General features: G+C 40.3%; 1 protein-coding gene across 5 annotated transcripts in view; it reads right to left on the reverse strand.

The window, feature by feature from the left end:
* The window catches only part of OSBPL8 (oxysterol binding protein like 8), a 93601-nt gene extending 67879 nt beyond the window's left edge, over positions 1 to 25722 (reverse strand). For 2 of the 5 annotated variants that reach the window (XM_055712791.1, XM_055712790.1), the window contains exon 1: positions 25564 to 25722. The gene's annotated coding sequence lies outside the window, so the exon portion shown is untranslated. The remainder of the gene's footprint in view (positions 1 to 25563) is intronic. The other 3 variants (XM_055712794.1, XM_055712792.1, XM_055712795.1) reach the window with 2 other exon arrangements.
* Positions 25723 to 25790: the final 68 nt, after the last annotated feature.

Consider the following 25790-nt stretch of genomic DNA (forward strand, 5'->3'; position numbering starts at 1 on the left):
AAATAAGTGTTTCTTGATGTTGAAAGGGAACCTCCTGTGTTTCAGTTTGTGCCCATTGCCTCCTGTCCTACTGCTAGGCACAACTGGAAAGAGCCTGGCTCTGTCACTTTAAGCCTTCCCTTCAGGTACAACGTACACACACTGATGAGACCCCCCCCACGCCTTCTCTTCTCCTGGCTAAACAGTCCCAGCTCTCTCAGCCTTCCTTCATATCAGAGATGACCCAGCCCCTTGATCATCTTTGTAGCCCTTCACCGGACTCTTGCCGGTACGTCCATGTCTCTCTTGTACTGGGGAGCCCAGAACTGGACCCAGAACTCAAAGTGTGGCCTCACCAGTGCTGAGTAGAGGTGGAGGATCATTACCCTTGACCTGCTGCCAATGCTTTGTCTAATGCATACAAGGATACCATTCATTATCTTTGTGGCAGGGGCACATTGCTGCTTCCTGTCCAACTTGCTAACCATCAGGATCACCAGGTGACACCTAGGTAAGCAGAACTCAGGTGTGGTTATCAGTACATTCAGTTTAGTCAAGTCCACAAGGAAGTTTAAGGTAATACTCTTGAGAAAGGTATCTAAGTGCTAAAAAAAAAAAAAAAAAAAAAGGAACAACAAGCTTCATAAAAATTAAGAGCTGATAGAAATAGGATTAGTCTTAAGAGATTAAAAGAAATCTACATTCTAAATGTAACTAAGGTGATCAAACCAAGACTCTCAACTAATCTAAGTGTCACTCAGCAACCATAGTAGGGTGCAAGCACTTCCACTTCGCTGCAGGGGAGCAGCAGTAGCGCAGAAGGTAATAAAGGTACATGTTTTCCTTACAAGGCTCTTTGAATCCAGCGCGGCACAGGAAGGCCAGTCCCCTGGCTGGAGTGCAAGGCCACAGATTGTGCCTCTCAGTTAATGAGTACACGCACCAAGTACACTTCATCAACAAGCTACAGATCAGGCCAGCTTCTTGCACATGACACAATGTCACTGCATGCCAAGGACCCTGTGTTTGTTGAGACCAGTTCCAAGAAGCAGAAACTGAAGCTGAGTTACTGGTAAAAATGGAGTGGGGCCAACAAGGTCAAACGATTCAGCAAAAGATCTGGTAAACAAAGAAATCACAAGTTTCCCTCAACTCTCAAACTAAGCATCTTACAGACACTAACAAGAACTTGGAGAAACTGGGAAGAGGTTTTATTCTGCAATTCTAGAAGAGAAATTTGAGAGCTGAGTAAATCTCTAGGTTCAATTCCTTCTACTGTGAAAGTCAGGCCAAACAGGAGAGCTTCACAAAAACAGTAGTAATATAGAAGAGGTCACAGATCACAAACTGTACGGTCAAGTTAACTCTGAATTGCAATGTTTGAATGCTCAAAAGCCTGCTACAAGTATAACCACACCAGATTCAAAAATGACTTCACACATGTCCCCTGAGTATACTGTGATCTCTTGATGCTACCAGCCACTAAATCCACCCTTATGAAACACTTCCTTCCACCCTAAGTTTCATCACCTGCCTTCTCATTTCCTGACTAAACAGTTCATGTGCAAAGAAAGCTGTTTCCTCTGTTTTCGTATTGCTGTTTTCAGAAGGGCGTGGGGGGACACCAAGCCACCAAAAAAATAACCCCAGGAAAGTTGAAGCACATAAGAACAGACTTGAAAACATCTCTCACCTAGTAAAAACTTGGAAACTAGAAGCATAACTTAAATAACCTCAGCTATCTTTTGAGTGATTGATGGCAATGAATGCCAAGAAGAATATAGCAAACTTCTGAATACCCACTGCAACTTTAATAATTACTACCTTAAACAGGTGTCCCATAGAAAAAATTGTCTTGATTAAAATGAAGGCATATAGAACTGATGGTAAGAGTCACCTCCAAGTACTAAAACCCAACATCCTCTACAAAACCTAGAGTCCCAAGTGTTCTGGAGCCCTCTGGCCACTGAAATGAGCTTCGAAGCTCCCCAACATGTCCCAGTCTTCATAATGTGTATTTTGCAAGACTGTTCCCACGATTCAAATCAACTGTTGCTCTTAAAGGTAAAAATTCCTGTTTCTTCACCTAAAGGTGTCCAGCTACCTGGAGCATTATCCACTTGGCCTCCACAGGCCATCTAGCTTTTGAGCATAAGCACAAGAAAGGCAATAAAACATTATTATTTTTTTTTGCATTTAAGCTTGAACCAGAGACAACCTATGAAGCGTCACAAAATATTCAGAAGATACTTTCTTTCTTTGTTGTGATAAAGTAGGGAAAGATTTAATCAAACCTTACATCACCAGATCTAGCATTTTAGTTTTACATTTCAAGATGCTGTTATATCAACCAGCAAAATTACCAAGTGGACGCCAAACAAATGTTACAGAACCTTATACAAGGTTAACCTGGTCAATGATGCCTTTGAAGAAATAAAAAGATGCACTCAGAGTAAGTGGTTAGATGCATTGCAAACTGTTTTCCTTTCACAACTCTGCCGTGCAACTTAAGGGCACATTCAGTATTTGGGCCTTGCGTTTTTCCTGACAAGCTAAAAAGGGTTTAAGAAAGCAACATGACCATTTAATAATTTAAAGTCAAGGGATCCTGCCTTTCTTCTAACAGCATTAGAAATTTTCTTCCACAGCTGTAAAGGTACTACTAATAGCCTCACACACACACACCTCTTTTATCTAGTCAACACATGTTCATCTAGAGGTTTTGCATTAGAAGCAAAGATGCTCCTATTGATATCTCAGAGTAAAAAAAAAAGTTGTTCTGCACTGTGATGAGAGACTAGCTGGTACTCCCTGTGGTTTCTTATCTCTCATTTTGGCAGCTGTATGAAGTTGCAGTGTGACACGCTCTAGACACAGCTGAAGGGAGTTAAGAGATCACTAGTCCTCCACACCTGGTCCTTGCCACCTCTTGCTGTACTGCAGCTGCTGCATTTCTGACCTGCCCACAGACCTGTCTCTGCAGATGCTCCCTAACCCTCTTCCATCAAGAGGAAACCCCACTATTGCAAATTCTTTTAACAGACACTCTCAAAACACAGATCATTTAAACTGAGCTAGGTCATGGGACTTCGCAACTTGCCTTTCTGCTTGCAGGTCTGGCATGGCAGTGGTAAAAAACAGCTGAGGGCCCCCCTCTTAACCCACCCCCCATTCCAACCATAATAGCCTGTGTAAAGCATGGACTATGTCTACAGCTACTGACTCACCCAACACAGACTGGAAACTACTGCAGGAAATGATGGGAGTCAAGCCAAGTCAAAAGGAAAAGCAATGTTTTTGTTAAAAGTTTTTCTGAAATGAAAAAGTAAGATAAGTCAGCACAGATGTTTCCACACACAAGATGGATAGGTGGCAGAACCAGTCCTTCCATTTCTGATGCCGCAGTGGAATCAGTTGCCATCCTGAGGAACAAGATAGATCTGGATTTCCTCTGTAAGGAACTTTCCAAAACAAAATCTAACTTTGTGTTTCCTAAAAGGAACATTTCTCTCTTTTCCCCTTGACAGACATTACTGTTAAATACAGAGTCAAAGCATTAAAAAGGAAGGAAAAAAAAAAAAAAGGATAGTTACTATTTCAAGCCTATGAAGAACACTAAGCATATAAGAACTCATTCATTGTGCTGAAAAAGCCTCAATAAGGGGATGCTGAAGGTCTACTTTAATACTACACATCATGCAGAATACTACCTTCAGTGGTGGAACCCTCTAAACATCTTGGTTATAATGTGATCATACAAAAAGTTTTTAAGTCTCATGTGCAGGTCAAGAATACAATTGACTTTGTAAGGAATAAAGTTTCACAGAGCTATTCTGAGATTATATATAAAGTGATTGCAAGTAATCATACTATTGCAGATCAGTGAATTACTAACTGCCAGATGAATGACATGTGACTAGATGAGTGCTCTTTACCTATTGCAAATAAAGTAAAAAGCTAGCTTAAACTACTGTAAAGTTTCTGCATCTCAGAATCTGCAGTGATCTTGCTTGGACAAATACGCATCATCATACAGGCAGTTCATTGCCACATCAAAAGCTACTGCACCTGACTTTCTACATCGCTTCTCTCTGAGCTGACTTAAGTAAATATTTAATGATAATTTAATAATAACAAAAATAAGCAAGATTCCAGCTTGTCACAATTTCAGAGTATGTACCTGGTCAGACAGTCATTGTAAAACATTTTGCTTACTAGGAGTTTACAAACAATTTGCAGTTTTAATATGAACACCAAGCAACTATCTGGGGCATTAGAGCATGTATTACTTGTGTTAAAATACCATTTATGTTTTAAAAGTCTCTGTTGCTGGGGGATAGACAAGAACATTTTTCCAAGACTGTGTCCAAAAGACTACACAATCATCTGCTTGAGGAAAGCCACTCACTTTTCTCACCTACAGTCTCTCCCTCATGTTTGCAGGAGTTACAGACACCTGGACAAACAGGATGACTGTCCTCAAAAGTGATCAAATCTTTCTCAGTATGTTCCTTGACAACAGACACAGACCCAAAGCAACTAAAGCAAATTCAAATAACCACATTCATGCCTATATGTACCCTCTGAAAAAAACACCACCCCCAAAAAAAAAAACCAAAACCCATACACCTTCAAAAAATCAGAAACGTGTAAGGAGGTGACTGTAAGTGACCTACAGTATCAGATCTTTGGTATCACATGAGGTTCCACCACAGCCTTCCCAGAAATTACAATAACTAACCAAAGCAGATACCAATCTTTACTTTTCTTAGTGTATCTCAAAGCTCAACCAGTAACTGTCAGTGTTTGACTGTAAGCTCCCTGAAGTACAAGCTATCCTTTTGTTCTGTATTTGTATGCTATCAAGTTCAATTTGATCCAAATGTGACTAGGGTTCTCAAATTCAAAGCAATGTAAGCAGTTACTGTTAAATAAAGAGTTGAAGGGAAAGAGAATCATCTTAATGCACGTGTACAGCAAAAAAAACCCCAAAATTCATAAAATGAATAATATACCTCCAAAACTGAGTCAGTGCAAAGGACCCATTTTCCAAGTGGCAGTTCTACTAGGTTTTTAATCTTTCCTTTGCACTGTGCATTTTGCTGCTTCTCAGAACTAAAAAGGATGGCTAACTCATTTTAAAGAGGTGAAATACACCTTAAGAGCTCTTATAAATTTTCATACCTGTTGAAAGGACACTAAGTTTCATAAGGGTGGGGGAGGCACTTGGTTCTATGCACTACAAAAAAACCAAAAACCCAACAAACCACAACCTCAAAATATCATTTAGGTGACTCAGTAAGATCTACCCAAGAAAAACACAATGATTCAAATTCCAAGTGTGATGCCATTTAACTGCACTCATTTAGAAATAACAGGCTTCCCACAGGTATAACAGTGGCAATAGTTTTTTTGTTAGCGAGCATTGCTGAGGAATAGTATTAATGTGAAATGAATAAACCAGAACACCTTTCCTCATCCAGAGCTCCCACCCCTGTATCTACCAGTACAGAATCACTTTTCTATATGACGATGGCTTAGTTTCACCAAAGTAAGAACTGAGATAACCTCTCTGGTTCCTGCTAACGAGAACCATGAACACACTTCACAGGGGCTCAGCTAAGAGAGTAACTACAGTTCTAATTTCTGCTCTAACCTGAGATACATAAAATAGAAAAATCAATGCAAGTTCTAGGATTAAAAGCATGAAAGAAGACTTAAGCCTGACAAACAAGTCTCAGTCAAGCTGTGCTTAGCTGCAGTATAGGTATACTGTGTTTTAGAGGTTTTTTATGAAATGGACTTTCTGCAGGATTAAACATGGATATTTCAAACAGGAACCTAATGTTTATTCTCATGTACAATTTAGTTTTCTTGTCTTGGCAATAGTGTCTCTTCTTGATATTAAAATAGAGTTGATGACACAAGAGATGGCCTTCATTTGGATTTCTTTTGGCTAGTGCTATAAGGTAGTTTCCACAATTTCATGATACAGGATATCTGTGTGAGAATTTAAGAACAAAAGGTCAGAGAAGCCTAGTGCAATAGGAAAAACCCTAGAAATTCTAACTTAAAGTAGCAGCAGGTTCAAACAGGCAGCGATAGTATCTGGCTTACACATCATGGTTTATTAAAAAGATTTAGAAATTCTAATTCAGATTTCCATTGTTTATGCCAAGTTCAGGTGTTTGGGTTTTTTCACTTTACTGCTTGCCTAATTAAAATGAGCTGATAAACCCAACTTCTGGTTTTTTAGGTGTCAGTGCTATTCTACATGTTTGCAATTAGGATATTTCATTGTTGGTTTTTTTGGTTTTGGTTTTGTTTTGGGGGGGTGTATGTTTTTTGGTTTGAGAGTTTTTGGGTGGTATTTGGGGGGGAAGTGGAGTTTTCTTTGTTTTTTTCTTTGTTTTGTGGGGTTTTTTTTTAAGTCACAAACCATTTCAAACAGCTTTTGCTCAGGCTTAACAAGGAGCAGTGCTTTTAGCACCAAACGTCCAAGCTTATATTCTGAAGCTACTGAGTAACTGCTGATTAACTTTGATTTGGAACTGCTGCAAGAGTCTCACATAGCTTTTAGTTTAACAGGATGAACCAATAGCATTTAAATAACATAACCTGATCCACATGAACTGTAAAATACTGTCACATTACAGACTTGGCAGATGACCTAGCACTAGACCTCTTGTTTCCCTACCCATTTCTATTCAACAAGTTACACATTCCTGCCTCACAACATTTCTTTGGATGGTGAGAAGCACCTGGCCTGCCACAACAAGCAGCTATGGAAGAGATACAAACATCATCAATTGACAACCTACCTACAGTCTGCAGCCTTCAAATCAGCTCATGATCACTGCCTAATCCAAGTTAGGCAACTGCTCACACTATTTGCAGCAATAAACAGGCAACTTATATAAAAAAATTTTGCAAGAGCTGAAAATAGAAGCCAAGCCTTTCACAGCTCAAAGCCAGCCCTCAAGCACAGGAGCTGAACATACTTGTTCCCAAAGCCATCCCATTTCTGAAGAGCAGAATGCTTTTTGCTCCTGGTACTGTAAAGAGACACCAAAATTCTTTGTAGCAAGAACCACATATTATCAGGGTACATTTAATACTGTGGGGATCAATATAGAAGATATTAAATTCATTAAGCAGAACAGAAAGTACATGTCATGGTATACGTGTCATGGGATAATAGGGTTCTATTCTTTTGACAACCAGGGAGTGGTTGCAAGGTCACTTCATACAGCACAGCCAGGAAAACAAAGTCCTGACACTTCTTTGGAAGTTCCTAGAAATGCTTCAGAGAAGAAAAAAAACCCCTAGCATCCTGGACAGACAATTATTCCATTTGAGGCCAAAGAAATACTGAAAGAACAAGGCACCTTCTCCTGCCTTTCCCAAGTACTGGGAATTCTCTTTCCCTTAGAATGGGTTAACAGGGCCATCGGATCGCTTGAGCATGTGATTTAAGGTGAATGCTATCTTCTTAGCTGCTTAATCCCGCAGGACTGTGTGATACTAAGTTTTGAAGTCTGCTTCCCTACCACCCTCCATCCATCCCCTGACTACTCAAAGGAAATCAGAACTGGTGTGATGCAAGAGATGTTGTGCAGTTTGGGTGCCCACTGACAAACAGAAGACAGACATAAACATCTGGAAGGAAGGTTGCAATGCTTGTGGTTTTACCATAATTAATGGAAAGAATACTTCCAAGAGAGATTGTATTTAGTTTTTTGAAAGAGGAAAAACTATATCTTTCCATTCACAGCATTATCTCATTCCAATATTGTCACCAAAACTGACAAGAGTTATCAGTTTAATAGCATTTTATAGTTTACTTTCATATTTAAAATCAAACACAATGCCAAGATAATGTGAGCTTAACTACCAAGATAATACTAGCATAGAGCAATTCAATACACTGTATCTCTGCCACAGCAGTTAACTACACCTGAAAGTATCACATTACACATTTTATTCCCTTGAAGGCAGCTTACGCATGCATTTCTAGCTTTTAGGGAAAGAATGAAACACTAATTTCCATGCTTTATGACGTAAATAAACCTAGGCAGCAACAGCACAGGTCTCAGAGCTGTAACTCAACAGAAACATCTGTCCCAACTTACTCATAGCCAAGAGTCTGCATCCTGGGGCACATCCCATCTTTGATGCTCGTTTTCACACACTCCACTGAGACGTCAGGAGGAAAACTGAGTGTACCTGTTCAGATTTCCTGCAGGAGTGCTATAACTGGCACTACATGTTTCCAACTATGTGCTATGCTAAAAGGGGTGACTGGAGAAATCTCACATCCTGCATTTTTAATGCATTAACCGAGTACCCGGACAGTATCCAAAACTAGTGGTTACAGATACAAACCAGTGAACTTCTACAGATATACTGTACTTAAAACTAGGGGCTTTAACTTTTAAAAGCTGATCTCTCCAAGAAGTCTCATAATGAATGTGTAGAAGAATAAAGGTTTGCTGTGTTTGTTGTGTTGGTTGGGTGTTTTTTTTCCAAAATTGTCAAGCAAAAGCACATGTAATACTGATTTCAATGAAAACAAGCGTGCAAAGCCCCTTAACCTCAAAAACACATATGCATGCATAATCTTTCTCATAAGAAAGGATTTCATTCCTTTGTTTTGCAGCCCTCAACAGAATTCAGAGCAGGATGATCTGTCCTCTCCTCCTAACGATCACAACTTGAGAAAAAAAATACAGTAAGCTGGTAGTTCCTAATGCAATGGCACATTTTACGTTCCTATGATAGCTTTTAGCAAGTCTGTGACATTCATTAACACACATGGAATATGAAATTAAGACCTGGCTCCAGAAATGCTATTAACTTCATAAAATCCAGGTTTTAAGGTAATAGCCGCTTGGATATTTCAATGCCATTTAAAGCACCAAACTGTAAAATAACTGAGAAGCTTATCTATCAAAACCACCTAACTAAGATAAGCACACAAGTATTCCAGTTACATCAGGAAATAATAAGCCAATTTCCCCCCAAGGAGAAAAGCACTGTGCCAACACTTCACATACAATAAGAATCGACTGTCTCCAAGTGTTGATAAGTATAATTAACCTTCATTAACCCTCTCTTTGGCCTTGAACATTAAAGCTGAATTCAGCCTGAAAGCCAATTAAAATGCTAAGCAGTCTACCCACTTTGGGACTGGAGAATGGCATACTGCATTCAATTAAAAAAAAAAAAAGCCCAGTTGTCTCAGACACTATCAATTATCTGTTAGTTGTTTTAATAAAAAATCATAATTCATAAATAAAACACACTTCAAAAAGAATGAAAAATTCTTCCATTCTCCATGAAGACCTTGGAATATTTAAGGTTGATGAAGGGAAGTCTTTTATCCTACCAACACTGAAGGTTTAGGCACAGAAACCAAGGATGAAGGTGAGCTAGGTGGGCTATGAAGTTAGATTTTGCCTTTTCATGCTTACCTATAACAACTGATAGGAATCCTAGAGCCTTTCAGAGTATCTAGACTCTGAACAAGAGCTATTTTGCATGAAAATCGTCACAGATGCAGACCAAAAACATTCTGTAGGTTTGCTTAAAAATAGATTACTATAATTCTTGGTTTCCACACTTTCCAGTTTGAGCTTGAAATTCACATTATACTAAAAGATTTTAAGCAAAGTATGAAACTCTGCTCCTGTAATAACATTACAATTTTTCCATGCAATTCTGTATAGGAGGCTGTCACATCATGGCAACGGATGAAAAATCTGGTTCTTTATGATTTCTTGTTGCATCTATTCCTTCATGTTAATCATCATTATTAGTGTTTAAGTGTCAGCGCATACAAATTCATGGGGTTTTTTTCCAGTTAAAACACTAGGTAGAAATACAAATTTTCTTTTTCAACAGGAGAAACAGGTGAAGTGATTTCTGTTTCTCCAGTGAATCTAAGCTGATTACCACCATTTTAGAGCTACTACTCAGTTTTAACATCAGAATTTTGTTTCCAGTGAGCTACATGTTATGTCTTAGTATAACTTCATTCACTACTGGACTTCACAGTGACATCAAGGGGTTTTTTTCCCCTGCATTTTTAAAATTCTTTTTCAAATATACACATCTGTTCAGGTATTTAGACAAGCTTGAATTAGCTATCAGTTTTGAAAACGGCCCCTTTATGAGGTGACTAAAAGTCAGAATCATCTTCATGTCAAGTTAAGACATAGTGTCAAGCATTTTAACTCCTAGAAGTTACCTTGATTGTGTCATTACCCTTGACAGCTATTGCTCATAGTTGTGCTGCAGATGGCACTATTTTACACAACTCACCTCACAACCCGGTGCTAAGTAGTGCAACATACAGAATATACTGTAAGGTTTAGAATATACTGTAAGACATGCACCATAATGCCAATTACACAAAAATTTTAATATACTGCAGGTGATAACATCCTTAAAATAGAGACCCGCAATCAACTGTTCCTACATGTGGGATTTGAGCACACTCAGACTTTTAAGTTCAGATGACCAAAATCAAAATATGTTTTCCTGTAACAATCTCAACTTCTGACTAGAAAGTGCTGTTCTAATGTAGGAGGGTACATCTGGATCCTCTGGGCTTCCAATTTACCTGGAATCAGGGCACACTTCCCAGAAAATACTGGCCAGCACAGCAAACATCCGAGTTTCCCACTAATCTCTCCAACTCCTTTAAGGTGGTTCTAGTCTGTCAGCAACATGCTTTCCATGTGGAACCTGCCAGAAACAGTTACTTTTGCCTGAAAGGTGACTTTGTCCACTTCATGACACACATGGCATGAGCTTCACAAAAATGAACCAACGCTCACTCCTGGAACACATACGTGACATGCATTCAGGTATATACTGCCCTGACTTCCAACTCCCTTTCTTTCTAAAATTTTACCTGGAATTCCTTGAGAAAAGTCAAGCATGCTATATCCCATGGCTACAACTCTGTTATTAATAGATTCTGCTACACATGTCAGAAGCAGATTGAAAATAAGAGCACAACTATGAAAAACCCATGCTGCCATCATGGTGGGTTCATGTTTGTTTCATAATGGGTATAAAAGCAGCTCAATCACTAGCAAGTCAGTAGTTTTAGGAACCACCTCAACAGTAATTTCAATGCTCCCTCAGCTAAAGACTTTCTCCTAGCTGTCAGCTTCACTATGCATCTCAAGCTAGTACATAAACACTAGCTCAAGCAGGTTCTCCCAGGACACTGAGCATGCAAGCTTTTCTTCATAATGCTCACAAATCAGAATTCATAAAAGACTAGCATTTCCATTTCCTATGAGGAAGGACAGCCTGCTTCTCTTAAGATCAAAATTACTGTCTTTGCTACTCAACAAAATGCTTGCTGGGAAATACAAGAGGCATGAGACATCAGAAACGGTGATGAAGGAAGAGCAGAAGCCAAGACACAGTAACACAGCATCTCCATTCAGTCTAAGAACACTAAGTCCGAGGCTGCAATGGAGAGCAGACTGATATCACCGCATTCTAACAGAGCATCAGCAGCAGGACTCCTACCAGGGCTGGTCCTAGTAAACAAATTTATGCTGAGAACAGCCTCCCTGGACACAGTACTGGGAGGAGTGGAGTGTTACTATTTTTGCTTGTACAGCTTATGCTTGTAATTGTCTGGGGAGGGAGGAGACGCTGACATAAAGCACCTGCACTGCAGCTTCTCTTCTCCCACGCTGTTACAATAGCACGATCTTTGCAAGTTAAGCAGCAAAGATTGCCATGCACAGGATTCAGGCAGAGACATTTAAAATGTCGCAACAGCAAATATGTATGTATGTTGACAAGCTTAAACCAGTGAATATCTGTATTTTTCTTCAGACAAAGTAAAGAAAACTAGAAGAACGAGAGAAGAACGCACCTAGGTTTCTGAGTTGCTAAGACAGCTAGGACAGCAGCCAAGAAGAAAAACAAATATGCTACTATATGCTTAAGAATAAAAAAAGGTGTGCATGGGGTTAAAGAGAAAACTATTACGGACGTGGAAGAAGATGGTAAAACAAGGTAGCTGTGTGTGATGCTAAACATGGTTAACCAAGCAGAAACCTGATAATGGAGATGGAGAAAAGGCTTTTTAAAGTGTCAATTATAACTAAAACTGATAATGACACAGAGCAACTGTCTAAAAGATGGCTACAACAGGACAAACATGGAAATTTAAAAAAAAAAAAACTGTTCTTTTTTTTTTTTAATACATAGAATAAATCTCAAGCAAACATGATCCTGTAACAGGATAGAGAATAAGCCCACCAGAGCTCAAGCAGGCTGTTACCCACTATAGATGGCAACAGCAATATTGTGTCAGAAGAAGACAGCAGATACTGAGTGAAGCTGGGAAACTCTATCTACTACACCCATAACTGGTAGCAGAAAAGCCTCATCATCTCTTCTCTCCTCCTCCAAGACAGCTCTTGGGACCCTTGACACTGGAGAAGCAGGTGAGGATTCAGTGCAATTTCAGATTGCAAGGTCAAACCCCAATAACACACACATGCCTTCCTTCACTCTGGTCTTTTTCCAAGTTTTTACCAACATGAAACTTGTTCAGCAATTAATTTTTGCTACTCTAGAACTGCCACTGTCTGGACTGCCCTGCTGCAGAACACACAGCGCAGGCTGCAGGAGATCTGCTGCAGCAAGTTACAAGTCATGAAAACACCAGCTGCTCCCTCAGCAGGAAAAACAACCAAAAACATACAAACAAAAAAATCCTGGGGAAAAAAAACAAAACCCAAAACCAACCAACCTAACACCTCTCTTCCTTCCCTCCATCTAAGAATTCACAGAGGCTCAAATTCAATACCAAGGCACTAAACTATATTCGGAAAATCATTCCACGAGTCAAGAGCTTGCTTCTACTTCCCCCAACACCTTAAAGCTGTATGAATCACTACAGATGCTACTTATCTTGCAAGAAAGACAACCCAAGCTTCTTAAGTCTGCATTTTTAAGAAATATCCACTCAGCAAGCAGTTTACATTTAATCATCTACAAGAGACTAAGTAAAAAAAAAAAAAAAAAGCCACCAAAGTGATTGAAGGAAATTGATTGTTAACACTGAAAACACATTTTTTTAAACCCACAAAAATGTCTACAAAAATGCCTACAATGGCTAATAGTTCAAACTTATGTGCAGTACCTCAGACATGTTTCAGCTACTGCTTCTGGACACTATACAGTGAGAGTAACATCAGGTCTCTTGTCACTCTGGTTTCCCTTTCCTCTACCACGTCCGCCAGCACAAATGCCTTTGCACATACTAAATTCACAAAAGGTGAACTGCCAGACAACATTCTGTATTCCGCTTTTTTAAAAAATAACAATTTATTGTCTATAGTTCTCACACACAATACTCAATCAAACTTTGCACTAATTACTTAAAATGCAACATGCCTTAGCCTCCTGAAGTTTAAAATTAAAAACAAAACCAAAAAGAGCCAGAGATGTGAGAGACTTGAGCCTCCTGTTGCTACTCAGCAATACTGCTTGACCACAGTGTCACTGAAGAGTTACTGGTCCTCTTTTCCAAAAGCAGACTAATGCAGTAGTGTAATTTTTCTGCTGGATCTTCAGTAACCTGATGCATAGGTTGTTGTGAGTTCTGCTGAAAAATAACTAATTATTATAGAAAGATATGATTCTTAACTGTTCACAGCATGAGAATTCTCATGCTGGTAACAATTTCAGAGGCATAATGAACTCTTGTACCTGTAATAAGAAGGAGGACTCCACAATTTATTACACAGAATAATTAAGGAACAGAGTAGTGCAACAAAAAAGAACTACAATGCAGGAAGGTAAAGAGAACAACATCTGCAAACTATTTTTCTCAGCTTCCTATTGGCAAACATTTAATCTATATAGGTTGTAAAGATAAATAATTTCTTCTCTTTTCAAATGAAATACTACAGGTGATACTTTGAACCATTCACAGAACAGAGCAACTGAAACAATATAGTCCAGTGTTGACTTTTACCTTATTCTATTCAAGCCCTGATTCTGTCTATGCTGCTTAAATGACAATATAATGGAGGTTATCTTGTAATGTATATATATATATACACACACTGAAATAAGACAAGTCCTGTTCGTAAGTGGATTGTATTTACAAAAAACATGTCAGTCACAGAGGACAGTGGCTTAAGATAAGCAAAATCAACCAGATTCCTTCATTTCATAAAGAGATCAAATATCTAAAATTCGATAATGAATAAAACACATAGTCCAAAATTATGCATAAAAATTCTGTTCTGGTCACTTTTTATTAACAAAAAATATTTATACTTAATAAATGCTACAATGTACATTAATTGATTTATTATCCTTGGAAATAACAACCACCTACCAGATTTTTAATCTTTTTTGATATAAATCAAGCTCTGTTTAGGAAGAAATTAGAAGTCAACAATAAGATATATAAGGACAACTTTTTAAAGTTCACTTAAGACAAATATTGTTTATATACCAAAACCAGGGGAAAAGTACTAAAGCTTGTTTTAATTCAACAAGGACACGCCTCTGAAAACCAAAGTAGCACGATTTGTAACCTGTGATCTGATAGAGACCAGAACAGAGGTCTGTTTAAACTGAAACAACAAAAAAAAGCAAAACCACCAAGAAACAAACCCTCTTACACCACAGGCCTCATTTCCTTAAACCCCTTCTTTTAGTTTACATTAAACGCAAGCATGTTTTCCTGTTCCAAGCTGAGAACCAGAGCTGATGACACTGAAAGGCACTGATTATTGAACTTAAAAGAAAATATTCTTGTTAACACAGAGAGGGGTATTGAGCAGTGTTCTTTAAAAGACTGACAGTAATTGTGTATAGTTAATATTTAATTCAAGTAGCTGACATGGTACAAAGCCATCTACACACACACTCAGGTTTATTTTTCACCAGTTTTTCCCTCATTTTATAGGGCAGCTTGTTGCTCTCCGTTCTGCTTTCTACCTTGATTAGCATGTATGAGCTTTCTACTCTGTGCTTCTTTGCCTCAACAGGCTTTCTTTTTTAATGAAAGAAGAACTTTTTTCATCAACGGAGAACATTCATTCTTGTTAATGACTTCAAAAACCCATCTTAAAACCTCTTCTCACATTCAGTAATTTTGTGCATTATTCAAATAGACAGAATTGGCATTTGGACAGAAGTTTCTTTTTGCTTGTAAATATCACAATTCTTGAGCTCATGCTTTCTCTCTCACTGGTATTTTAAGGTATTGCATTAAGGTTTATCCAGTCCTTTCCAAGGCAGCACAGGTTAGTGACAGTTAACTACATTGCTACTTGCAGGCTAGAATCAAAATACTGTTTTTAAAAACAGCAAGCAGCAAATCTTCACCGTTAGGTTAGTGTGGGGTCCTTAATCCTGCATACAAGAGAAGATTCAAATGTTAGCTCATTGACTTCTCTCTACAATCACAAAGATTACAATTTAATTACTGATGAGATTTTCATTTAATCACAAAAGAAACTTCACAAAATTGTAATTTCAGTACAGGAAATATGTACTGTTACATGAATCTTTCAGCCTCCAACTGGTCATAATGGACAGCCTAGCAAAATCTTTAGTAAAAATTTTGAATCATAATTACTGGCTTAGAATTGCAACTTCTTCTCATGTATTGTGCAGAGTCAATTTAGAAATATATTTTTTTAAAGACAGTAATCAAAGCAGAGGTACCTTCAAAGTCTACAACTTGCATCATACAGATTAATCAAAGTTGTTTTGCTTATCCATACAAAAGCTGCTTTTTCTCAAGGAGACTGTAAACAATATGAAAGACTTCACATCCCACTACCCCCTACAGTTGTGTTAGCCTGCAGACCTAGCCAAGAGCCCCGTGCTGAGGTTTGCTAGTTAGTAGTTTACAGGAGGTTATCTGCTTCTAATGTATGACTAGTACACTTCTTTTATATGCACAAATGTATACATGCAAATTATGTTCTACAGAGTAAGCAAGCCCTTGCAGTAAAGCAGATACTACATAGGTACTGTCTGTATCACATACAAACAGCACATACCACTGTCTATATAACACAGGCAAGCACATTGCTTAAAAAAAAAAAAAAAACCACAAAAAAAATCAGTCCCCTCCCCCAGCTAGTAGTCCTCCACAGTGTCTGAGCAATCTGGAAGAAATACAATATTATGATCATGTCCTCTTCTAAAACTACAATCTTCTGAAAAAACAGCTAAAGCCATGACTAGTCAGATGGAGTTACAAGAAATGAGACAGAAAATTCCCTGCAGCAATTTAACTGCTATCTACGTAAGAGACCAAGGTAGGGGAAAGATGGTCAGTAATCAAGGAAACTGGAACAGGTAGTGTAGCTGGAATTACCGTAGAAAGCAGATAGGTCATACCTCGCAAGAAAAAAATAGTAATCCCAGATATCTTTTCCTCAGTAAAGCTAACAAATAGAAGGCTCTCACCATCTTACTTACACAGAAGAATGGATGGAGGAGAAGCAAAAAGGCTGCCTCAACATTGGCAGGGTAGATGCCACTAGGTTCGAAAAGCAATGCAAGTCTTCTTTACTCACAAAAGATACTCCTCCCCTAGTGATGTGCACCTTACATCCACCTGAAGTATGTTAGACATCAGCTACAAGTATGGCCAAAGTTCAGTCACACTAAGTTAACCCTAGCTGCTGCTTCAGGTAAGAATTCAACAGCCTTTCTCAATCGTCCTTCTGCCCCCTCCTCCACACCACCACCACTTTCATGATACCGCCTGAACTTGAAAAGAGTACGGTGAGGGGGTGGGGGGGTGTAATACCACAAAAAAGCAGAGAGCACTGTAAGCTCTCCCCGTAAGAAATGGAAATAGCAGAAGAGCATGTATCTTATTTAGGGAACTAGTAATGGTCAGGAGTCTGGAGAGCTGGAAATCATTCAAGTCTAAATACTATTATTGATCCTGAAATTTCTTCTTGTAGACCTTGGATCTTGGCTCCCCAATACAAGACCTAAATGACAGCTTCTGATGCAGAGACCTATCTCTTCCCCTCCCAAAGGGGGAAGAAAGCATTAAGAAGGATGAGCGTTAAGGGAAGTGAGCATTTCTGCATTTACTTCTGTTGCAGCATAACTGTTACTCAACTGTACAGCTCGTACTAGCAAAATTTAACATGTTATCCAATATGAGACAGAATCCAGTACACTATACTCAGAATAAACGTGTGTTGGCTGTATAGTGCATGTAACAAACGCACAGAGAGTAGTCAAAGCCAAATCTTCACTGCATTTACCTCAGTTTTACACTGTAAGGACCGTTAACAAATTTTAGCTGGTACACGGTATCTCCATGTGCCAATGTCAGCTGGAAAGAGACCAAGCTATTCAAATTCAAACCAAGCTGATGCTTGTTTCTGACCCAAGCCCAAACAACTTCTCCTCTGCAGTTTTCCTCCCAATCACACTAGCCATTATTTGAGGTCTTCAACAAATAATTTTTGAGCTTTCTTTTACTTTCAACTTGGCTTCAGCTTCTACACAAATTTGTTTCCTCTAGACTTGGATTAAACATATTAGTAATTACTCAAAGACTGTTTTGTAAAAGGAGCTATAGCTGTGCCACTTTTTCTCAACTCTTGCCATTTTCATCACGTTAGTATTTCAACTCAGGACCACTTCTATATTCCTAGGACTAGTATGTTAGAAAAAGTTAACGCTTCCCTTAGTTACCAACTTGATGTCTTTGGATACTGTATTCCACATTTATACATGGACGATGCATTAACAAAATCAGTGTGTTTCAAGTATTTCAAGTACATATCTTTTTTTAAGGTTACGGAGTCTTCTTCGAAAAAAAAAAAAACTTAAAAAAAACCAGCCAGTAATCTTGACTTTCTGATAGTCCCTCGCTGCAGCAGCTTCCAAGACTTGTGGAAAAACAGGGTAACACTGGCATTAGTCATACTAGCGCACGTGACTTCTTCCAAAAAAATGAAATTATAGATCCGCCTACTCAGGGTGAAAAGAGATCCACTTTCTAAAGTGCTTGGTTGACTTCACAGCCTCTCTTCACCTAGAAGTGACCAAAAGCTAAAACAAAGCCTCCCCAGGCATCCACCTCACTTCCACCCAGCACCACTCCTAGAAATGACATTTAGTTTAGCTCCCAGTTGTAACGCCATGGAGCCAGCATTCGGTCAAGCACACCGACAAATGCAGCTCCAAGTTCAGCAGCCAGGGAGCAGGTGGCAGTACAGGCAAGGAGCTGGCACTGCTGCCATCTTCCCGTACAAGGAGCACAAAGATTATCTGTGCCTGCCTACAAGTTGGGAGATGAACCAATGGTAAACTGCTTAAGAAAGAACAAATAAATTAATCCATCAAGCAAATAAGTGGTCTCATTTTCATGCTACACATATGAGGTTGGGGATGAGGAAGAAGAAAGAGTGAAATGGTTCACACTCAGGGGTCAGGCCCAAGTCACACAGACTGCACTATATGCATTAAGTTGCAATACATTCATTGCAAAGCACTTGAACAGGCTGCCCAGGGAAGTGCTCGAGTAACCACCCCTGAAGGGATTTCAAAGATGTGGCACTTAAGGACATGGCTTTGCGGTGGACTTGGCAATGCTACATTAACGGTTGGACTTGATGATCTTAAAGGTCTTTTCCAACCTAAACAATTCAATGATTTCCCAAGCATTATGCAGTCGATGGCACTACTCTGAATGGATGTCTAAACTGGCTCACTTCAGTTCAGAGGCACAAATAAAACTTGTTCTTGTGATCGTTTTCCACTGGAAAAAAATACTAAAATATCAAAAGAGCTCTCAGTTATGCACAAGAAACTGCTTACATCAAAAGTCTTACAATGGAGCTCTTATCAGACAAAGGTAAAGTCACACACAAAGGAAGGGGACTAGTGATCTTCTAGATGTTAAATATTTGTTTTCAGGCTGTAGTCCTTCTCTTAGACCAATTCTCCAGTAACGAACAATGGTAAACCCGCTCTCCTGGTACAGTATGGCACTGCAGGATTTGACTCCCACAGTTGCAGAACAACGAACTGCAGTTTATGCAGACTCACTGATTTAATACCTAACAATATCCTAGCTATCCCTTCTGTGTTTAAGAACAGTATTTGCTTTATGCAGCATAAAGGTTCATGAGTTGCACTAAAACCTCCACTGCAAACAAACTGCCTCCTTCTCTTGGCAGCACCATCATCCTATCACACATGGAATAAGACCCCTACCTCCCTCCTTCCCACCACACATCCCCGCACACCGAGGAGAACACCACAGCAGATCTCTCGGGCTGCCACCTCTGAGATCAGTCTGGAAAGAACAGCTTGTGCAGGGCGTGACAAACTCATCAGGATTTATTTCAAAAGCTTTGTGTGACTAGAAGCAATATTTTTCCCTAACTCCAGGCATCCATGTATTCATGTTACCTGCAGAAAGAGACCACAGAGGGCCTCTCATGCTATGGCCTGCTTCAAAGAAAAAACAGTGTCCCCTAAGCAAATATTGACATCAGAATTAAACATGCAAGAATAAAGAAAAAAAATATGCTATTTAGTACTGAAAAGCACTTATATCCACCATCACATATCCTTATATCAAGTGATCTCTTTCACCGTGCTACAACTAGACAAGGGAAGCTAAGCTTTCAAGTAAACGTTTCTTAATTCAGTGCTGCTTGAGGAGTATCTAATCATAGATTTACAGCATTGTACTTTTTCTAAACTTGCTAAGACTGCAAGACTATAAAATCTGAATATATTAACTAAAAATGAGATCACTCAATGCAATATTTAAGCAAACATTGCCCATGCATTACCTAAAAATAGTACTCACTTCTGTAATGTAAAAGTATTCTTTTTACTACATGTCTTAACAGTAATTAGGGAAAAAAAATCCACATAAAATTTCAAGCAAAGGAACTTGCTGTGTATCTGGCAGTTAAGCGTTCCAAGAATCTTAAAATGTCACATTTCTCCTTTAGAATACAGCCAGGAATCTTTTTGTAATTCATGAACTAGACACCAACTCAACCTATAATTTGCCATACAAATATCGTATCAACAATGTAACGCTCCAGATAGCATCACCTGGTTATAAGTAATAAGCTGTTTGCCTTAACTCTCCAAATCATCTATAAGAGATACAACATCTGAAGAACAGCCTTTTGAAGAAAAACATGCCAACCACTGAGGTGAGGCCCTCTGTACTGTACACGAGACAAAGACAGGTTTGAAATGATGCTTCTGCTATTTGAAGAGTCAAGTAAATCATTTACAGGTGTTATTCGCTAGTTTGGAGGGGAAAGGAGAGGTAAAAAGTATCCTTCAATTTATTAAAAGCTATTCCTCAGATAAATAAAACATTCCTTAGATAAGTAACAGCCAAGCCACAGGCAAGTACCCAACTCAGTTTAATACACCATCTGCTTACTATCAGCTTTAATCACAAGAATATTAAAACCAACCTATTTTCTTCTGATGCGTAATTTCTTAAATAGCTAAAACTGTCAATCAATAAAGTCACCTACAACATGCATGCCTCCCCAAGTTGTGCAAGAACACTAAATTCAATAAAAATATTTTTGACATGTTTAAATGATATAGCTGCACTTCCAAATCCAAGCCTTTTAAAAAGCAACCTGCTGGTCTTTTAAATAAATGTTTAGAATACTGTGGCTTCTGTTTACAGGCAAGCAAAACATAATTCTGCAAGAAACAAGCTGTTTTGCCTTATCTCAGTTGAACAGTCATATTAACAGCTTCTGCAGTACTACAACACAAACAGAAAGTAACAGAATTATTGCACTGGAAAACATGAACATACAGATAGCGTACGAACTAGCCCAAGCTTAGATGCAGTGAGAACACTTTCAAATGAATGAATGAACAGTTGAATGAAAAAAAGAGAAAGATCAGATAAACACACTCCTGTAATGCGTCAAAGTCACTAGAACCTTAGGAACTTCCAAAAAGACAGATGTAATATTTTTAGTGGATAAAGGATCAGTGCTGCATCCTGTGCTGAGGGAACAAGCTGAGATAAAACCTCACATCCATAATTAAGAGTGTGAAGAAAATTAGGTTTATTTATTCCCCTCCTAACGCAAGAAGTCCAGGCTACTTCCTCAAAATGAAAATCGCACTTCCCAAATGCCTCTTAACATCTGTCAAACAGTTTTAGCTGCTCTCAAGAGGCTTCTTATGCTACTATATACGTTACATCTGCAACAGATTTTCTTGTTGTAGAATACAGATGGAATAAAACATTGTTTTATAACAAACATAGTGAAATACTGCACCAGATTTCAACTGTGTACAATCCCAAACCAGTTACTCTGAATAACACACTTCTGAGTAACTTATCTGCTGCTAATCAGTGCCCTATTATGAGCACTGTTTCCTAAACATCACTTGCTCAGTCAACACTCATGTAACTCCTCCCTTTTAAAAGTCAATGTCAGTCTCAAAACATCAAGTTCCTACAAGTCTCTCTACCATGGTATGTAATCACAAAAAATAATTAATTGAGACAAATTACCAGAAAAGCATGCTACTTGCTGTTCCCACAAGCTGGCCAAGTGCTGCCTTTGAGACAAAGCTACACAAGAGCTGCTTCTACTGTGTCTAAACTGATGGGAGTTTCTTAGGCAGAGAAACCATTTCCTTGATCAGAGTTAATTGATAAAAACATCCCCAAAGCCACACAGAGTCTTCAAGTCCAGGGTCAAAGTCCACAAAGCAGCAACAATATATCTTCTCTACTAATTCCCAGTATCATAAGTGCTAATTTTTTCAAAGCGACTTTTTCCGGCCCCTGCTTCCTGGTTACAATTAGACCTTCCAACACCTAGAAAACTTGTGCAAGTCACACTAATCTCAATATATGCTCAGACGTTTTCAACAGAAGCCAGAGACTTACAAAGCCCTTTACATCGCTCCAGCTGTAAACTCTCTGTGGAAGAGCTGTAGGCAGCAGAGCCAAGGAAGGAAACTATTGACAGGCTGAAATTAAACACAGGTTATCAATTTTACCCAGAACACAAGACAACAGCAAAAGAAATTACTCAAGCAAAATGCAGAAACAGTCCTCTAAAATGAATCACAGTGTTTGAGAAAAAAAATTTTTGTTGTTGTTGTAGAGGGGTTTCTGTTTCGTCTAAAAAACAAAAAAACAAAGAAACAAAAACACCAAGACTGCGCCCATCGCCTCCTGTATCTCAGGAGATGGATTTCTGAACTGTATCAGAAGCATCAGCTACTCCTTATAACAAAAGTTAATTGTAAAGGCTAACAAAATAGGAAAAGCTTTCTTGATTCAACATCTTGATGACCCCATCAAAATGGGAGGGGTTTAAAAAAAAAAAAAAAAAAGACAGGTCACTGGTAAAGAATTGTCTGACATTTAGAAGCAGTATTTTTTACTTCCTCTCCAATGCATTGACACAGCCTAGGTGAGGAACTATGCTGTTTCATTTCCTGTAAAAACAGGGACTCTACACCCACCACAAAAAGCTTTCAGCTACTGCTCCCCTCCTCCCCAACAGTACATCTGCCACAGAAGCAAGATCTTCATTAACAGCATACTGTACTACGAACCACAATTCACCTGACCTAGATTTCCACATTACAGTTTGGGGAATAGGATCACCAACTTGTGAATTTGTACTGCTTCTATCACATTACATGTACTGAAGAAAACCCCACACTTTTAGGGTAGTAAGATTATCCTGTTTCCCAGAAAACAGCTGTCAATATTTCTTCACTGAAGGCCTTTCTTGTCTTACTTCACAATTCTCTAGTTCATTGAACACTAAAAGTTGTTCTTCTGCAACCCAGTTCTGTTCTTGAGTAGCTCAGAGCTTGATGTAGGTTTATTAAAAAGAAAGAAAGAAACAACCAAAAACCCACTGCGTACACCATTGGGAAGTTTTAACTATATGATGCCATGTAATTTCTGCAAAAACTTAATTTCCTGTTCTGAAACAGAAGCCTAAGAGACTAACAGATAAATTGTTTGACAGAGAGCCTAAAGTGACAGAATTTGCACAGCATGGGGAGGGAGATGGGAGAAAAAACCCTTAGAAAACTCCCCTGCATGCTTCACGAAAAGAAGTTGTGGGAAATGCAGCAAGGGGACAGGTAGTAAAACAGTAGTCAGTGAAGAGATAAAAGCCTAATAACTGACTTGACACAGTTTATTAAAACTTGGATGAGTGCTCTATGCAAAGATTTATTGGATGGAGAGGGGGCTGGCACACAACTTCACAGAATACAACACATGCACAGTTTCTTATACTAGGTCTTTGCACAAACATTTCTTTGAAAGCATAAGAGCAGTCAAAAAAAAAAAAGTCGAAAAAAGATGCAGTGCATCACCTGAGACCCTTCTTGATCACTTCAACAGAATTTTAAAAAAGCAATCTAAAAAAAAAGAACAATCTTCAATGAACTTCTTTTCCCCAAAAATTGCTTTCTATTAATTTCAGCATTTTTTTTCCCTTTGGAGTAAAACACTGAGATAATACAGCAAGCACTAATGAAAAAATGGGAGCACATCAGTCTGACTTTGTCCCAACTCAGTTCCCTGTAAAACTTGTACAAGTCCAACGTGTTTTTTCTTGCAGATTCCTCCTGTCAGAAAATTCCTCCTGATGTAAAAGTTAAGAAACTTTAACAAGCACTTATAAAACAGTTTGGAGCACCCCAGAAATTCACACTTCTGGCAGGAATATGAGCTGGATAGCCCTTTACTGAGAAGTCAGGTTTTAACTAATTTGGCAGAGCAGCATGGTTAAAAAGAGCTCTCTCCCTGACCCATGCTTAAAGTAGGAAAAGATCTATTCATCACCTGGTCTAAGTTATATCAGTCTTGACAAATTCAGTTTACTTACACCTCCAGAACTCCACAACAATAGAAAAAAGAAGCCGAAGAGCCCACAAATAACTACAATCACATATCTCAACTAGTTTCAATTTCGAAGCAGACCGCATTAAATCAGCATCTAGAAAGGAAGGTTCTACAGCTGAGTTGTAGAAAGTCATTTATTTGCAAAACAAGTAACTTCAAAGCTGAGGAGTTCTGATGAAAAACTAGTACATGTCTAAAACAACAAACATCCTCAGAATCTTGCAGGGAACTCTGGAATGAAACAGCACGCTGAGAATTCCACCAGCCCCTTCCACAGCTACTTGATAGCCAGCAAGTGAAATCAAATTCTTCTCCTTTTTCTCCTCTTAATTTAAGACCAGGATGGTACCAACTCTAAACTCTCAGTAGCTGGACGACAGACCTGACAAAGACAAGCGGGAAGCAACACCCCACACACATTTCTACTGCCCACGGCATCTGCTGTGGACTAACAACCCGGAATCAGCTGCTGTCTTCTCAAAACTTCAACAGTCAGGTTGATACTAAACAAGCATCAGCAGGGCCTCAACTGTGTTGCCACTTAATGGATCAAGTAGATCTGTATTTCCTGTGATTAGTTGAAGTGATTGCAGCTAAGAAAACTTCCAGCTGAAAATGAGCAGTTTTGAAAGGTTTCCTATCCTCAGTCCCAAGAACTCTGTTTTGTTTGGACAGTAGATCGCAACCAGCCATATCGCATGTTAGAAACGCCTTTGTGGCACGCAGGAACCGATGGCCTTCCTCCTGTCAGGAGTGGCATTCTGCACAGCATTTCTGTAACGTACAACTTAGGAAGGCTATTATTTCAAGAAGCTCATCTGAAATGCCGCCGAGTAGGCTAAGCCAAACGCCTTCAGACAACACGGGAACGCGCTCTTTGGGAAGCGAGCCATTTATAAGGCCCGCTAATGAAGACACGGAGGAGCGGCTGGCAGCAACAAGGGGCTATAGTGACAATAACAGGGATTTAGGATTCACTCCCCCGGGGCATCGCTGAATCAGAAGATGCCTCCCCACGGAGAGGGGAAGGAGGTTACCGGCAATCAAAGGAGCTAAATTGTCGCCGCATTCGGTACTCAACCCGACGGTTTTCAAGTCGCGGGCCCAAGGTTTAAGGCAGGCGACCGACCAAAGCACGTCGACCAGGAGGGGACTGGGAAGCCCTCCGCCGGGAGGCACGGCTTCGCGGGGCCGCCTTAGGCTCTCACACCGAGCCCAGCTGCGCGGCACCGCTAAACCCCGACCGCCCCGGCCCCGGCGCGCAGGGCGGCACCGCAGCTCCCCGGGCGCGCCAGCGCGGAGCCGCCCCGGCGTGCCGCAGCCACCGCCCCCCGCCAGGGCTCAGGGCCACGCCGGTAGCGGGGACCCCGGGGCTCCCAGGCTCCCCCCGCCCAGCTGCCCGCGGGGAGGCGGCACACGGCGACGCTCCGTGACGCCACGCCACCTCCTCCTGCCACGGCGGGGGACTCGAGTGGCACCACGACCGCCCCCCCCTCCCCGTCCCCAGCCGCGGCGGCTGCGGCGCTGCCCCGCGCCCCGGACCCGCCGCTGCGGCTGGGGCGCAGGGGCCGGCTCAGGGCCCGACGGGGCGGAGGACCCCCGCCCCCCCGCCGGCAGGGGGGCAGCTCCCGCCGCGCTCTCACCTCTCCCCGCAGCCAGGTCCGGCGGGAGGCGCGGCACGGAGGGGAGGGGCGGGACGGGACGGACGGGGCCGGGGCGGGCGGGGGGGGGGGCGGTGGCCGCGACCCCTCCCCTCCCCTCCCCGCCGCGGGCTCCGCCTGCTGCGCGCGGCACCGACCGCTCCTTCGCGCGCGCGCGCACCCCGATCTCCCCGCGCGGCGCCCGGTCGCCGCTTGATCCGCTCATCCGC

Source organism: Falco cherrug, chromosome 5 (genome assembly GCF_023634085.1).
Source record: "Falco cherrug isolate bFalChe1 chromosome 5, bFalChe1.pri, whole genome shotgun sequence".
Taxonomy (NCBI): Eukaryota; Metazoa; Chordata; class Aves; order Falconiformes; family Falconidae; genus Falco; species Falco cherrug.